Raw genomic sequence first — 14,141 nt, forward strand, 5'->3', positions numbered from 1 at the left:
CCAAACCTTGCCTGGCGCCCCTCGCTTGCTCCGCCTGGCCTCCAGAGGCCGGTGTGTATCCTGGTCATGAGGATGCACAGCAGGTGCCCGGGAGTCCCCCTCCGCCATGGCCTACCGCTCTGCCAGCCATCACGCCTGGTTCGCGGACCGCAGCCTCGCCGCCTCTGCTCCCGCCAGGCCAGGACCTGTCCTCCTCCTGGGCGACCAGCAGCGGGGATGCACACTGCCCGATGAGCTGCACAGCCCCTGGCCGCCCATCCCCTCTCGCCACTCCGCCCCAGGCCAGGACCTTCCTGTAGCACAGAACCCACCTTCCTTCCCGCTGTAGAGCTGCTCCGCTTCCGCCACCCACAGGGAAAAACTCAGATCTCCAAACAAACAGAAATCCGCGTGTGACTCCTCTGCTTGGATACTGCCAGTCCCCACATTTACTTCCAGGAGTTTTCTTGGCAGAAGGTGTCCGATGTTTGATGTTTCACCAGCAATGAGGCTGAAAAGTGACAGCAATAGAGAAACACATCAGGCTTTCCGCAACAAAGATGACCTTCCCTTCTTCAAACCTCAGCAATCTCCAAGGCCCACAAAGGACTCAGGACAAGATGACTGAGCTGGAGTACTCGGCCCAGGAAATGCAGGCCCAGAGCGGGTCACCTGCTTAGGGCAGGCCCAGGCTTGTCCTGGCTGCCTGGGTGCTTTTCTCCTCACTCCCACCCAATGCAGGAGATCCCACAAACTCGGCTGTCGGGGCTCCCTGCACCTCCCTCCTCAGGAGCCACCCCCTGCCCGCCAAGCTGGGGCCTTCTGGGGCATCCTGGGCTGAGAGGGCAAGGTGCCAGCTCTGCACGCTGAGGAAGGAATACCGCCACACTGTCACACTGACACACCGCCACAGGAAGACACCACCACACGGGCACACCACCACATGGCCACATGGACAGACACACAGACACATGTAGATGTCACCATACGGACACACAGACACACCACCACACTGTCACATGTACAGACACACGGAGATATTATGACACAGACACACTCCCACACTGTGATATGGACGGACAGACAGACATACGCAGAAGTCACCACACAGGCACAGCACCAGACTGTCACACGGACACAGACATATGGAGATGTCACCATAGGGACACAGGACCACACTACCACAGGGACACACAGACACACAGAGACATCACCACACTGTCACAGGGACACACCATCACTCTCACACGAACACACAGACACACTGCCACATGGACACTGCCACACACACAGACACACCGCCACACTGTGACATGGACACACCTCCGCACTGTCAGATATCACCACACAGACACTGCCACGTGGACACAAGGACACACAGGCACATTATCACATGGATACACAAACCTGGGAAGCCACATCTGAAGGAACTGCCAGGTGACTAGGGCCATAAATCAATCAAAGTAGACTTTCCCTGGCTTGCATACAAGTCATTTAAACTGTGGTAAGATGATATCTCATTGTAGTTTTAATTTGCATTTCTCTGATGATCAGTGATACTGAGCACCGTTTCTTATACCTGTTTGCCATTTGTGTGATCCATTTGTCCATTTGTGTTTTGGTTGCCTGTGCTTGTGGGTATTGCTCAAGATATTTTTGCCCAGACCAATGTCCTGGAGATTTTCCTCAAACTTTTTTTGTACTAGTTTTATTGTTGGAGTTTTAATCAACTTTGATTTTTTTTTCATATATTATGAGAGATACTAGTCTGCTTTCATTCCTCTGCATATGGATATCCAGTTTTTTCAACACCATTTACCACCAGTGTATGTTTTTGGCACCTTTGTCAAAAATGAGTCCACCATAGCTATGTAGATTTGTTACTGGGTTCTCTATTCTGTTCCATTGATCTATGGGTCTGTTTTTATGCCAGTACCATATTCTTTTGGTTATTATAATTCTGTAGTATAATATGAAGTCACATAATATAATTCCTCCAGCTTTATTTATTTATTTATTTTTGCTTAGGATAGTGTTATTTCTTATACTGAAAGCATTCTATGTTATTTATTATTAGTCTACTTTTATAGTTTTACAATGCTATCCTCTTTTACAAAGCTATGATCAACTCAAGGTGTCCAGATCAGGGTTAATTGTAGCTATTCGAAAAAGTAGCAATATTCTGGCTGGGCATGGTGGCTTATGCCTGTAATCCCAGCTGTTTGGGAGGCCAAGGTGGGCAGATCACCTGAGGTCACAGGTTCAAGACCGGCCTGGCCAATGTGGTGAAACACTGTCTCTAATAAAAACACAAAAATTAGTTGAGGATGATGGCAGATGCCTGTAATTTCAGCTGCTCAGGAGGCTGAGGCAGGAAAATTGCTTGAACCCAGGAGATGGAGTTTGCAGTGAGCCCAGAATGTGCCATTGCATTCCAGCCTGGGTAACCAAGACAGACTTCATCAAAAAACAAACAAACAAAAAAGGAGCAATATTCTGTGTAATTGTTGACAGCTTAATTCACTATTATGTGGATCAGAGAGCAGAGGATTCTGAATGCATGAACATATCTTTAACATTTCAATACATTACTTATAATTACTAATGAACTAAAGAGAAACCAAGAAATTATGGTGATAGTTATATTGACCTGGAGAAATGTAGACATAAAAGAACAGTAAGATGAGAAATGTGTTCACACAGTCTGTAAGAGCACACAAGAATAAAATAGGGAAGAAAACATGAGAGTTTTCAACAGATTTCTGGTCATGTAAGCCAATTTGTATCAGTTAATTTTTAAGTTTTATTTACATGCAATAAACTGCACATACTTCAATTGTACATTTTGATTATTCTTGGTATTTGTAGCTCTATAAAGCCAACAACATATTCAAATAAAAAGCATATCCATTACCTTTACCACCAAAGTTTTCTAGTGTTTTTTCTACTCACTTTCTCTTGCCTATCCCTATCCCATCCACAGGCAACCACTGATCCACCTGTAGTCCCTGTGAGTTTTTATTTCCAAATACATGAAATCATAGGGTGGGTATACTTTTTCATCACTCAGCATCACTATTTTGGGATTTATTCATGTTGCTACATCTATCAATTCTTCTGTTCTTACTAGGGAGTATTATTTCATTATATACATACACCATAGTAAATTTTTCAGTCACAAATTCACCTGTCCATGGACATTTGGACTGTTTTCAGGTTTTGGCTGTTGCAAGTAAAGCTGCTATGAAGATTCATGTAAAATCTATTGAATGGGCATATGCGTTAGGTTTTCATCTCCACTGGAAGTGGAATAGATAGATATATGGCTATCATGTCTGTAACACGAAAACACAAAGCCTGACAAAACCCATTTCTAAAGTGGAAACTCCACCAGAGAACCTTGACTCCAGCCTGGCTTTTGAGACTATCTCCTATGTCTGGTGCAATGACTGGTCCTGGGGTAGCCACATGACCCAAGGAGGACCCTGTTTAAACTTCTGAGTTTTCACCGAGATTAATATGCATTTGTTGAAAGAGAAGCCCCTTTTCCTCCTCCCCCAGCTGCAAATGCTTTCAGGGATCACATCATGCTGGAGCATGTGGTTACAGTGTTTCCTAAACTTTGCGGGGAAAAATTGTTCAAGCAGGTAAAAATGGAGCAAATATAAAGAGCAAAGCAGTCCAGAAATATCAAATAAAAAAGAAACGGCCTCCATAAAATCATTTGAACTTATGATTAATTCAATAGTCATTAAAACCAGTTTAGTGTACAAAGAATCATCCCCTCCACCACCCTTTCTTCCTTCACCAGGTTTAAGGTACATTTTTTAATTTGCAAACAAAAATTTTGTCATTGACTTAGACATCAAAATCCCTTGTCTCCAAGAGCAATCATTCAATTCTGTCCCTCTCATTGTTAGAATAATATGTTCACTTTATTCTGCATACACCTCTCATTTGCCCTTGTTTCCCTATTCTATTAAAGTTATATCCAGACATTTATTTCATTTTATATCAAAGAAACTGTATACATGTTCTTAATCTTACAAAAAGTTCTGAGTAATTTTTTGCCTCATATTTGATTTTAACCTACCCAAGAAGCATTATTTTTTCATTTAGTATTTTAACTTTTCTAACCTAGGACTTTTATAGTAGATATTATGTCTTTTTCTAAATGCCTTGCTTCAATTTACATTTTAAATATAATTTTTAAAAAGTGTATGTTTTAAATATTTGCATCCTGCAGCTCAGGCCTAAATATCCCTTAATAACAAATATTGTCTTTTTTTGGTATGTTTTTCACATATTTCAGTTGTGAGGTATATTGCCACAATAAAAGTTTTTGTCAACATAACAGAACACATAGGCAAAATATTGTTTCCAAGTGATTGATGATGTGATGCTTTCAGTCTAGCGACAATCCCTTGAAGTAATCATCATCTCTACATCTAATGAAATACGAGATAAATATTTCACTTTGTTTCTAAAATTCAGCCGACAAATATATAGCCTGTCACATACAGCCTGTAACAGCAACATATAAAAATTAAAGCAGTTCCTTCTCCACTCCCACTGCTTCACTTGACTAGCCTTAAAATGTAATAACAATAATAAAAAGTAAAAGCAAAACTGTTCCTTAACTTATGTTTGAAATTTAGTGGATAGACTATCATAAAAGCACTTATATGTATGGAGGGCCTCTGTAAAATATAGACTCTTAACAGAAAAGTAGACATATATGAAAGTTAAATTAAAAACACAATTATATGTAGTACCATCACAAACGCACCAGGACTTGTTTCAGAATGCCTGATGTAATTGACTAAACCATTTAGGGCTAGACCTCTGAAACAAAAGGCATTCACACTTTGCGATTCTGGGGGGACAATATTATTCAAAATAGAAGCATGCAGAACCTTTACCTGATCATGATAAAAATCTTTCCTACTTGTTGTTAATCCGCCGCAGCTTTTACAAGGTCAGCAAAAAGAGATTATCCCACAGTATAAGCTGATGGCCAAAATTATCCGCTTTACTTTAGGTAATATAATATCTATTAACTTTAAATTTATTCTGAAAGAAAACAGATACATTTTTCTCAGAAATGTCTTTAGATGAAGATCTGCCACAACTGTTTTGCTCGCTTTTGAAAATTGTTTTTATTGATAAATAAATATATATGGATACAATGTGGTACAATACATGTAAATATTGTGAAATGGACAAATTAGGTTAAATAACACATCCTCCACCTCACATATTTATTACATTATGGTGAAACATTTGAGTTGTAGTATTTTAGCAGTTTTAAGATACGCACTTCATTATGAGTAACTGCTGTCACTTTGCTGTGCACCATATCACCAGAATGTATCTCTCCTTGCTGAAGCATTATCCCATTGAATAGTTCCCCTTTTCCCACCCCCCACTCCGCCCTGATCAGCCTGTGATAAACCGCCATTCTAATCCTAACTTCACCCCCGCCCTGCTCAGCCTCTGATAAACCACCATTCTACTCCCAACTTACCCCCTCCGTCCCACTCAGCCTCTGATAAACCATCATTCTACTCCCAACATCCCCTCTACCCCGCTCAGCCTCTGATAAACCACCATTCTACTCCCAACTTACCCCCTACCCTGCTCAGCCACTGATAAACCACCATTACACCCCGCTCAGCCTATGATAAACCACCATTCTACTCCCAACTTCCCCCTCCAAAGCCCCGCTCAGCCTCTGATAAACCACCATTCTACTCCCATTTGTGGATTTCACATATAAGTGATATTATGAGATATTTGTCTTTCTGCGTCTGGCTTATTTTACTTAGTATAATATCCTCTAAATTCATCCATGTTTTTACAAATGACAGAATTTCATTCATGTATAAAGATAAGTAGGATTTTTGTGTGCATCCTACGTATACTTTTAACTTCCCACAGCTTTATTGAGATATTATTCATACTTTGTGTAATTCACTCATTTAAAGTACAAACTTCAAATTCTTTTAGTATATTAACTGGGTGGAGAAATAATCATCATAATATAATTTTAGAACATTTTAATGTGCCTTAAAGAGACTTGCGCCCATTAGCAAACTTTCCCCATTTTCTCCAGCCTTTCCTAAAGCCCTCCTAGTCTAGGCGACCACTCGTCTACTTCCTGAATATGAATTTGCCTATTCTGAACATTTCACATAAATGGAATCATCATAACACATAGTCATTTTTTACTCACTTCTTTCACTTCACATATTTTTAATGTTCATCCATTCTGGAGCATGCATTAACACTTTTTTCCCTTTTATTGCTAAGTAAGATTCTATTTTATGGATTCATTTGATTTATCCACTCCTCAGTTGATGAACATTTCTGTTGTTTTCTCCTTTTTGTTGCTATAAACATTTGTGTACTACTGTGTGTAGCATTTGTTTTGTTTTCTTTTTGGTAAATACACAGGAGTGGAATTGCTGTGTCATGTGCTAAGTCTATGTGTAACATTTTGAAGAACTGCCAGACTGTTTTACATTTTGAAATCTCACCAGTGGTGTAGAAGGGTTCCAATTTTTCCACATATTTTTATCCATTCTTCAGTTGAGAAGCACTTAGGTTGTTTCTAATTCATGGCTATTAGGAATAATGCTGCAATGAACATGAAATTGCAGATGTCTCTTTTTGACATCCTGATTGAAATTCCTTTGGACATATATCCAGAAGTGGGATTGATGGATCATAGGGTAAATATATTTATAATTTCTTGAGGAAGCTTCATACTGTTTTCCAAGATGGTTGTACTAATTTCCATTCCTACCAGCAGTGTACAGGGTTTCTTTTTCTCTACGTCCTCATCAACACTTATCTTCCATCTCTTTTTATGATAGCCCTAGTAAAATGTGTGAGGTGATATCTCAGTGTGGCTTTGATTTGCATTTCTCTGATAATTAGGAATGTTTGTGATTTTTTCATGTACCTGTTAGCTTTTTTGTATGCCTTAGGAAATGTCTATTCAGGTTCTTTGCTTATGTTTTTTAATAAGCATAATTTTTTTCTTATTTTTGAGTAGGTTGAGTTACTTTTATATTATTATATGAGCCCCCTTATCTGATGTATGGTTTAAAAATGTCATCCCATTTGTGGGTTCTCTTCATTCTATTATTGCTTTTTTCCTGTGGAAAAGCTTCTTAGTTTTATGCAATCTCATTTGTGTGTTTTTGCTTTTGTTGCCTGTGCTTTCGGAATAATCTACAGAAAATCATAGCTCAGGCCAATGTCAGACAGTCTTCTTCTCTATCTCCTTGTGGTAGTTTTACATTTCAGTTTTTAATTTTGATTTGATGCTTGTATAAAGAGAAAAATAAAAGTCAAATTTTATTCTTCTGTATGTGGATAGTCAGTTTTTTCTATACCATTTATTGAAAATAATTTTCTTTCTTCTTTGTGTATTTTTTAGTTATTTTATCAAAAAACCGATTGACCACAGACATGTGGATTTATTTATGGGTTCTATATCCCTTTTCACTGTTCTACGTGTCTCTTTTTATGCCACTGCTATGCTGTTTCAATTACTATAGCTTGGTCATAGAGTTTGTAATTGGGTCGTCTGATGCCTCCAGCTTTATTCTTTTTGTTCAAGATTGCTTTGGTCAGTTGGGGTCTTTTGTGGTTCCATACAAATTTCAGGAGTAATTTTTCTATTTCTGTGAAGAATGACATTGGAATTTCATAGCGCTTACATTTAATCTGTAGATTACTTTGGGTAGCATTGACACTTTTAAAATACTAATTTTTGAATTCATCAATAAAGGATGTCTCTCCATTTATTTATGCTATTTTAATTTTGTCATCAATGTGCTATAGTTTTCAGTGTGCAAATCTTTCACGTTCTTGATTAAATTTACTCCTGTCTTTTATATATTTATATATCTGTTTTGATTCTATTATAAATGAAATTGCCTCATCAATTTATTTTTCAGGCAATAGTTTGTCATTATTGTATAGAAACAATAATGGTATTTGTATATTGATTTTGTAACTATTAACTTCATTGAATTTCTTGATTGGCTTTAACCATTTATTTTGGTGGAGTCTTTAAGATGTTCTCTATCTTAAGATTATATTTTCAGAAAACAGAAACAATCTTACCTCTTCCTTCCCTATATGGATTTATTTTATTTCTTTGTCTTGTGTAATTGTTCTGGCTAGGCAATTACACATAATGTTTTCAGCATTTGTAATTTTACATCAAATCCATTCATTGTAACACATTGATTGCTACTTTTCAACTAGTAAACCTGGACATTTATCACTACTCTTCCCCCAGTACAGGAGTCCATGACGTGGTGTGAGCCCTACTGGGCCACAGTCCAGGGCAGGCTTGGTGGAGGTTGTCTCCTGCAAGAGTCCGCGGCTCTGTGGAGGAAGAGTTCTCCAGTGCCTTAGTCCAGGGTGAGGCAGGGGTGGGGCTCCTTCAGTAGCTCAGTCCAGTGCGCAGCCCTGCAAGGGTCCTCCTGTGCAGGAGTACACAATGCGGCCGGAGTCCTACTGTGCCTTAGTCCAGGACGCCGGGTGCTGGGTCCTCCGGTGCCGTTGTCCAGGGCGCGGGGAGCTGGGTTCTCTGATGCCATAGTCCAGGGCGCGGCGGATCAGGAGTCCCGTGGCGCAGTAGTCCAGGGCACGCTGGACTGTGGATCCTCAGGTGTCAAAGTGCAGAGCGCCACAGGGTGGAATTCCTGCCTTGCTATATCCAGGGTGCAGCCGAGCGGGGGTTCTCTTGTGCAGGAGTCCAGGATGGGACTGTGAAGGAGCGGGAGTCCTCCGTGTAGGAGTCCTGGGGTGTAGGAGTCCAGAGCGCAGTGAGGCTGGGTACTCTCATGCCATAGAGTAGGGCATGGCGGGACAGGGATCCTGCCCTGAGATAGTCCAGTGCTTGAGTCCACAGTAATGCAATGGTCCTCCAATACTGGAGTTCACGGCCTGGTGGGGTCGGGGTCATTGCCTGACTTAGTTCAGGGCATACCAGGGCGGGGGTCCACAGTTGCCACAGTGAGGACCTCCGAGGAGTGTGGTTCCTGCCTTGCTGTAGTCCGGGGAACAGGGGGCAGGAGTCCTCTCTTGTCAGAGTCTCTGGCACGGTGGGGCTGGGAGTTTTCCTATTCGATAGCCCACGGGGCGGTGAGGCTGGGTCCTCCTGTGCCTTTGTCCAGGGCGCAGGGGGGCCAGGGTCTTCGGTGGTGGAGTCCGTGGAGCGACGGGATTGGGGTCCTCCAGTGCTGGAATACAGCCCATGACCGGTAAGCGGTGTTACTGTGCCGGAGTCGGTTTGCAGGGTCCTCCCCTGCCCTAGTCTAGGGGGAGACGGAAAGGGTTTTCTAGTGTAGGTGTCCAGGGTGCGGGGGGACAGGAGTCCTCTGGTGCAGGAGTCCAGGACGTAGCCAAGTGGGAGTCCACCAATGCCAGAGTCCAGGGCTCTGCGAGGCCGGTTTTCCCCATGCCAGAGTGTAGGACGCGTTCAGGCGAGGGTCTTGGCGTGCGGTAGTCCAGGGTGCGGTGGGGCAGGAGTGGTCCATATCTCCATGGCGGGGGTCCCTCTGTGCTGGAGTCCAGTGCTCAGCGAATCGGGGGTCCTGCCGAGCTGTAGTCCAGGGCACGGCAAGGTATGGGTACAGGGGGTGTCGGGTCCTCCTGGGTCTTGGTCTAGGGCCTGACAGGACTGGGGTCCTGGAGTCCACGAGGTAGCCCAAGTTGCCGCAGGACCAGGTCCTCTGGAAACACAGTCCAGCGCGCTGAGGGGCAGGAGTAGTTCAGGGCGAGCCAGGGCCGGAGTCCTCCAGAGCCAGAGTCCAGGGTGTGGAGGGGCGGGGGTTCTGCAGTGGCACAGTCCAGGACACCGCGGGGCGGGGTGGGGCAGGGCGGGGGATCCTCCGGTGCCTTAGTCCAGGGCGGAGAGGTCCTTCAGCAGCATAACTTAGCTCTTGGCATTGCAGGGGTCCATGGAGCCACCGGTCGGGGTCCTCCCGTGTTTTAGCCTAGGGCTGGGAGAGGACGGAGTCCTCCTTTGCCCTAGTCCACGGCATTGTGAGGCCCGGCTCCTGAACACTTACTGTCTGTGCCACTACCGCGGCGGGGGAAAACTACACCATCTCAGGTAAGCCTAACAGAGCAGCTGTCCTTAAAAGATTCCCAGTTGAGCGTGGCTTGGAGTAGGCCTGAGAAGTGTGCCCTTAGATGGCTTCAAGGGCTCTGAGCAGTGTTTAAGGAATCCAGCTGACCTCAGTTACTCCAAGCCCTTTTCCACTCAGCAGAACTTCTGGCCAGGGGGTCCCCCATCTGCGGAGCCCTTTCATCATCCCAGATCCCCACAGGGTGGACTCCCTCTCATCCTCACGATCTCAGCTCAGGCCTCATTCATCACCACATTCCTGGCTCCAGGTCTGGCCCAGAAGAAATGGGTCAGATTAAGAGCTCAATGTGTTTCCATGGTGACTTTTCTTCAGCCCTCCTTTCTTTGTCCCAACATCTATCTTTGGGTTTCCGGTTAAAGTTTTCAGCAGCTGCATGCAGCTCCATTTTTCTTACCAGGAAAGAGACTGTGCTTGAGTCCGCAGTAAGGCAATGTTCCTCCAATGCTGGGGGACTCCAAAAGTCTTCCTGAAAACAAAGGCACAATGCTTTTGACCAGAGAACTCCCAGTCCTCTCCCTGCATAGGAAAACTGGACTTCTCCGGAAGGCTCTAGTTCCTGGCAAATCTCTAGGGCCACTTAATTGCGCTGTCCCCCATCTTTGCTTCTGGTTCTGAAGGGACTGAAGTTGGGAATCCTTTCTAAGTCTCTACACACGGAGCCCTTCTTTTGTGGGAATGTTTTGCCATACACTAGGATTCTCATTTACCTTTCAGGGCCTTCAAGAATCCTGATGTGCTTTGGCTTCTGTTCCTGGAAGGGAGGCCACTGAACTGCTCTGGAGCTGGAGTTCAAATACTCATCACTGTTATTAAACCTTTACATAGCATGTTCTTTCTTTCTGGCAGGCTTGTGGTTTGCTTGTATGTAGATGGGCTTGTATGTAGATGGAGTGGTTTGCGTCATTAGGTAACACCCTCAGTCTTTCATGCTGAGATTGGTCATTTTATTTGTAACTCACTGTACTATCCATTTGCTCTTCCAGTGTCCCTTAGAAGGATACAGAGTGTTCTGTAGAATGCCATAGAGACCTGGGCTTAGGGAAAATATTTGACCCAGAGTCCGCCAACTCACATGAGTATCTCCCCACAACTTGTACAGGGTTAGTCTCTGGGTATATAGGAAATGAAACCGTGCCTGAGCAGATGTTACAAACACCCTCCCCTGAGAGACTCCAGGGCTGCTTTATTCAAGCAAAACAGTGTGCTCTAATAAGCTCAGAATTGAGAGAAATAAGTTTTCATTCCATCTTTCTTAAAAACTCCCTTTGTAACTTTAGACATAATAATAACACTGCCTGGGTAGTGAACACCTCTGTGCCAAGAAGTATGATGATCGTTGCCTGAGCTGTAATTCTCACCATAGTCCTGTAGGAGAGCTGCTATTACTGCTTATTACACAGATGGGCAGCCTGAGGCTCAGATGGAGTTAAGTGGCTTAATTGGTAGCAATAGAGACAGGATTTGACCCCAGGGCTGCCTGATCACCAAACGTAATTGTATTCAACATGATGCACTTAACACTTCTGGCCCTCCCTTGAAGATGGTGGCTTGTCTCTCTTTCTGTAGGCAAATGTCATGTCATAACAATATTAAACAATTACAAGTAATGTCCCTATCTGCTTCTACACTGCCTTTGAAATATTATTTTAGATTTGCCAAAATAAAATGCAAACTCATTAACAAGAAAGGAGGTTGCACGCATCCCTGCATTCCTGAGTAGTCTATTCACCCAAAGACTAAAGGATGACCAGCCTCCAGCTGGGATATTCAAAGACACAGTCACCCTGCCATGCAGCCTGAGGCTGGTGAACGTCCAATCCCCTTTTTAAGAGGCTTGTGGCATGAGCTCTTCAAACGTACAACCACAAAGGAAAGGCACAGCCGGTGTGAGCAAGGCTGATAAGATGGGCATTTTGTCTGCTTCCAGGTTAGAATCCAACCTGTCTATCAAATGTGGTTATCTGACCTTCACAATGCTGTAGTCCAGCTAAGGCCTGCAAATTTTCCTCCACCATTTACTATGGATGAAACAATAATGTGCTGTGGGGAATCCAGTTACACACACACATGCGTGCACACACACTGCTCCTGCTGTCTCAGAGCTTCTAGGCTGGCAAGGAGGAGGTGCAAACACTAGTAGGTAAGTCCACCACCAGTACGAAGCTATCATCTAGTTATCAACTAGATCCAACAAGGTAGAACACAGTATGATAGAAGCAAACAAGGTGGAGATGAGATCTGACTCCCTTTCCCTTATGAAACTGATGATGGAATAGTGTATGAAAGACTTGCCTGAATGAATCTCATATTTTCCACTGTTTTCTATCCCTGTGATTGGAACTTTTATTCATCTATATCATTATCCAAAAGGAAAAAACAGGAGATTTTCCTAAGACCATTCTCTGTCTTATCCCTCATATCCCCAAACATCACCAAGCCCTGCCCACTTTTCCCTCCTCAGTTTCTCTCCAGTTGCTCTGTTTTCTCCACATGCACTAGCGATACCTTGGCTACATGAAGACCACCAGCAGCAGCTGGGGCAACCAGCACCCTGTCGACCTGCATAGGGCGCATAGATTATGTCCAAATGATAGAATAATCCAAATCTGTTTGCATGGGGCATGGTGTGGCTATCTGAAAAAACCTGGCTTTTATAGGAAGGAGAAAGGAGAATGCTTCTTGAGGGGAAGAAACCAACAGGAATGTGCCTCAGGGAAAACTCTCCAGAGGGCAGTGAGTTGTTTAGAGTATTTTGGTAGTTTGCATGTTTCTTGGGTTCCTTTGGCCTCTAGAGCTACCATTTATTCATTTGACAAATATTTGGGTGGTCGACTCCAGGGTTCAATAGTGAGCAATATGCACAGAATTTCTTCCCTAGTGGAGCTTTGAGTCCAACAGAAAGAGGTGACGTTATTCACGGAATTATGTAATAAGGGGAAGTGCAGCAGACCCAGGTGTGCTGCAAGAGCCTGGGAAGATGGACTGGCCCCACGAGGGAGGCAGGAAAGGCTGGCCCCAGGAAGGAAGCAGCACTTGAGCTAAAATCAGGGAGAAAACTAGGGAAAGACACAGCATTCAGGAGGAAGTAGAAGCTGGCCCATGAGGATGGTGGTGTGGAGAGGTGCACCAATACCCAGGTCCTTGGATTTATTGTTGAGCTGCTGAACTAAGCAATGTTGGCTCTTGCCCAACCTCTGCACTTCTTGTTTTGCAAGATTATACATTTTTTTATTTAAAAGCTAGTATGAGTTGGGATCTGTTGCTTTTCTGAGGCCCTGTCCTGTGAGGTAGACAGGGGGCCTCATGGTACTCTGCGGAAGCTAAAGATGGAGAAGAGTTTTGGAATGCCTGCAGAAGAGAACCTTTAATGGATCATTTAAGAAGAGGGTGCTACCCCTAGACTGCCCAGATTCACTTCCCAGCTTTGTGACCTTGGACTCTCTGTGTCTGTTTTCCAATCTGAAAAATGGAATAATGATAGTATCTGCCTCTGCTTGCAAGACCCTGACCTATCAGACCAACTACCTTTTCACTTGGAACTCTTCTCCTACACCGCACCCCAACCGGACCACTCATTAGCACTTTACATTGGCCTGTTTTCCTTTTTGAGATTTCGCTCAAGACATTTCCCTCGTCAAAATTAACTTGGTCCGTCTCCCCCTATTGGAATTCAACCCATTCTCCAGAAATCAGTTCAAATTGTATCACCAGAAAGCCTCTCTCAATTACCTCCACCCTTTTTCATTCTTTGGGCCATTTCTGCCATGATTTCTTATGTTTTTCTTTTTTGCTACATATTGGCATTGGTACATATAATCTCCACTTCCACTCAAATGTGAAGTTATTGCGGACAATCCCTATGGGTATAGTCCTATCCCAAGAGTCCTGGGCAGAGGGTCTCCCTCTTTCACCCAGGCTGGAGTGCAGTGGTGCAACCAGAGCTTACTGCAGCCTCAACCTCCTGGGCTCAAATGATCCTCTCAC

General features: G+C 43.7%; 2 long non-coding RNA genes across 3 annotated transcripts in view; one reads left to right on the forward strand and one right to left on the reverse strand.

Annotated features, from left to right (window-relative positions):
• Positions 1 to 1,795, reverse strand: part of LOC139358559 (uncharacterized) — a 40,860-nt gene extending 39,065 nt beyond the window's left edge. The window contains exon 1 of the long non-coding RNA XR_011613707.1: positions 312 to 1,795. This is a non-coding gene — a long non-coding RNA (uncharacterized lncRNA). The remainder of the gene's footprint in view (positions 1 to 311) is intronic.
• Positions 1,796 to 8,646: 6,851 nt separating this feature from the next.
• LOC139358846 (uncharacterized) lies at positions 8,647 to 10,991 on the forward strand. Of its 2 annotated transcripts, none has more exons than XR_011614368.1 (3): positions 8,647 to 9,266; positions 9,960 to 10,120; positions 10,872 to 10,991. It is a non-coding gene; the product is annotated as an uncharacterized lncRNA (long non-coding RNA). The 2 variants fall into 2 exon arrangements; XR_011614367.1 differs by lacking the exon at positions 10,872 to 10,991 and adding an exon at positions 10,470 to 10,555.
• Positions 10,992 to 14,141: the final 3,150 nt, after the last annotated feature.

The sequence above is a fragment of the Macaca nemestrina genome, chromosome 15 (genome assembly GCF_043159975.1).
Source record: "Macaca nemestrina isolate mMacNem1 chromosome 15, mMacNem.hap1, whole genome shotgun sequence".
NCBI lineage: Eukaryota > Metazoa > Chordata > Mammalia > Primates > Cercopithecidae > Macaca > Macaca nemestrina.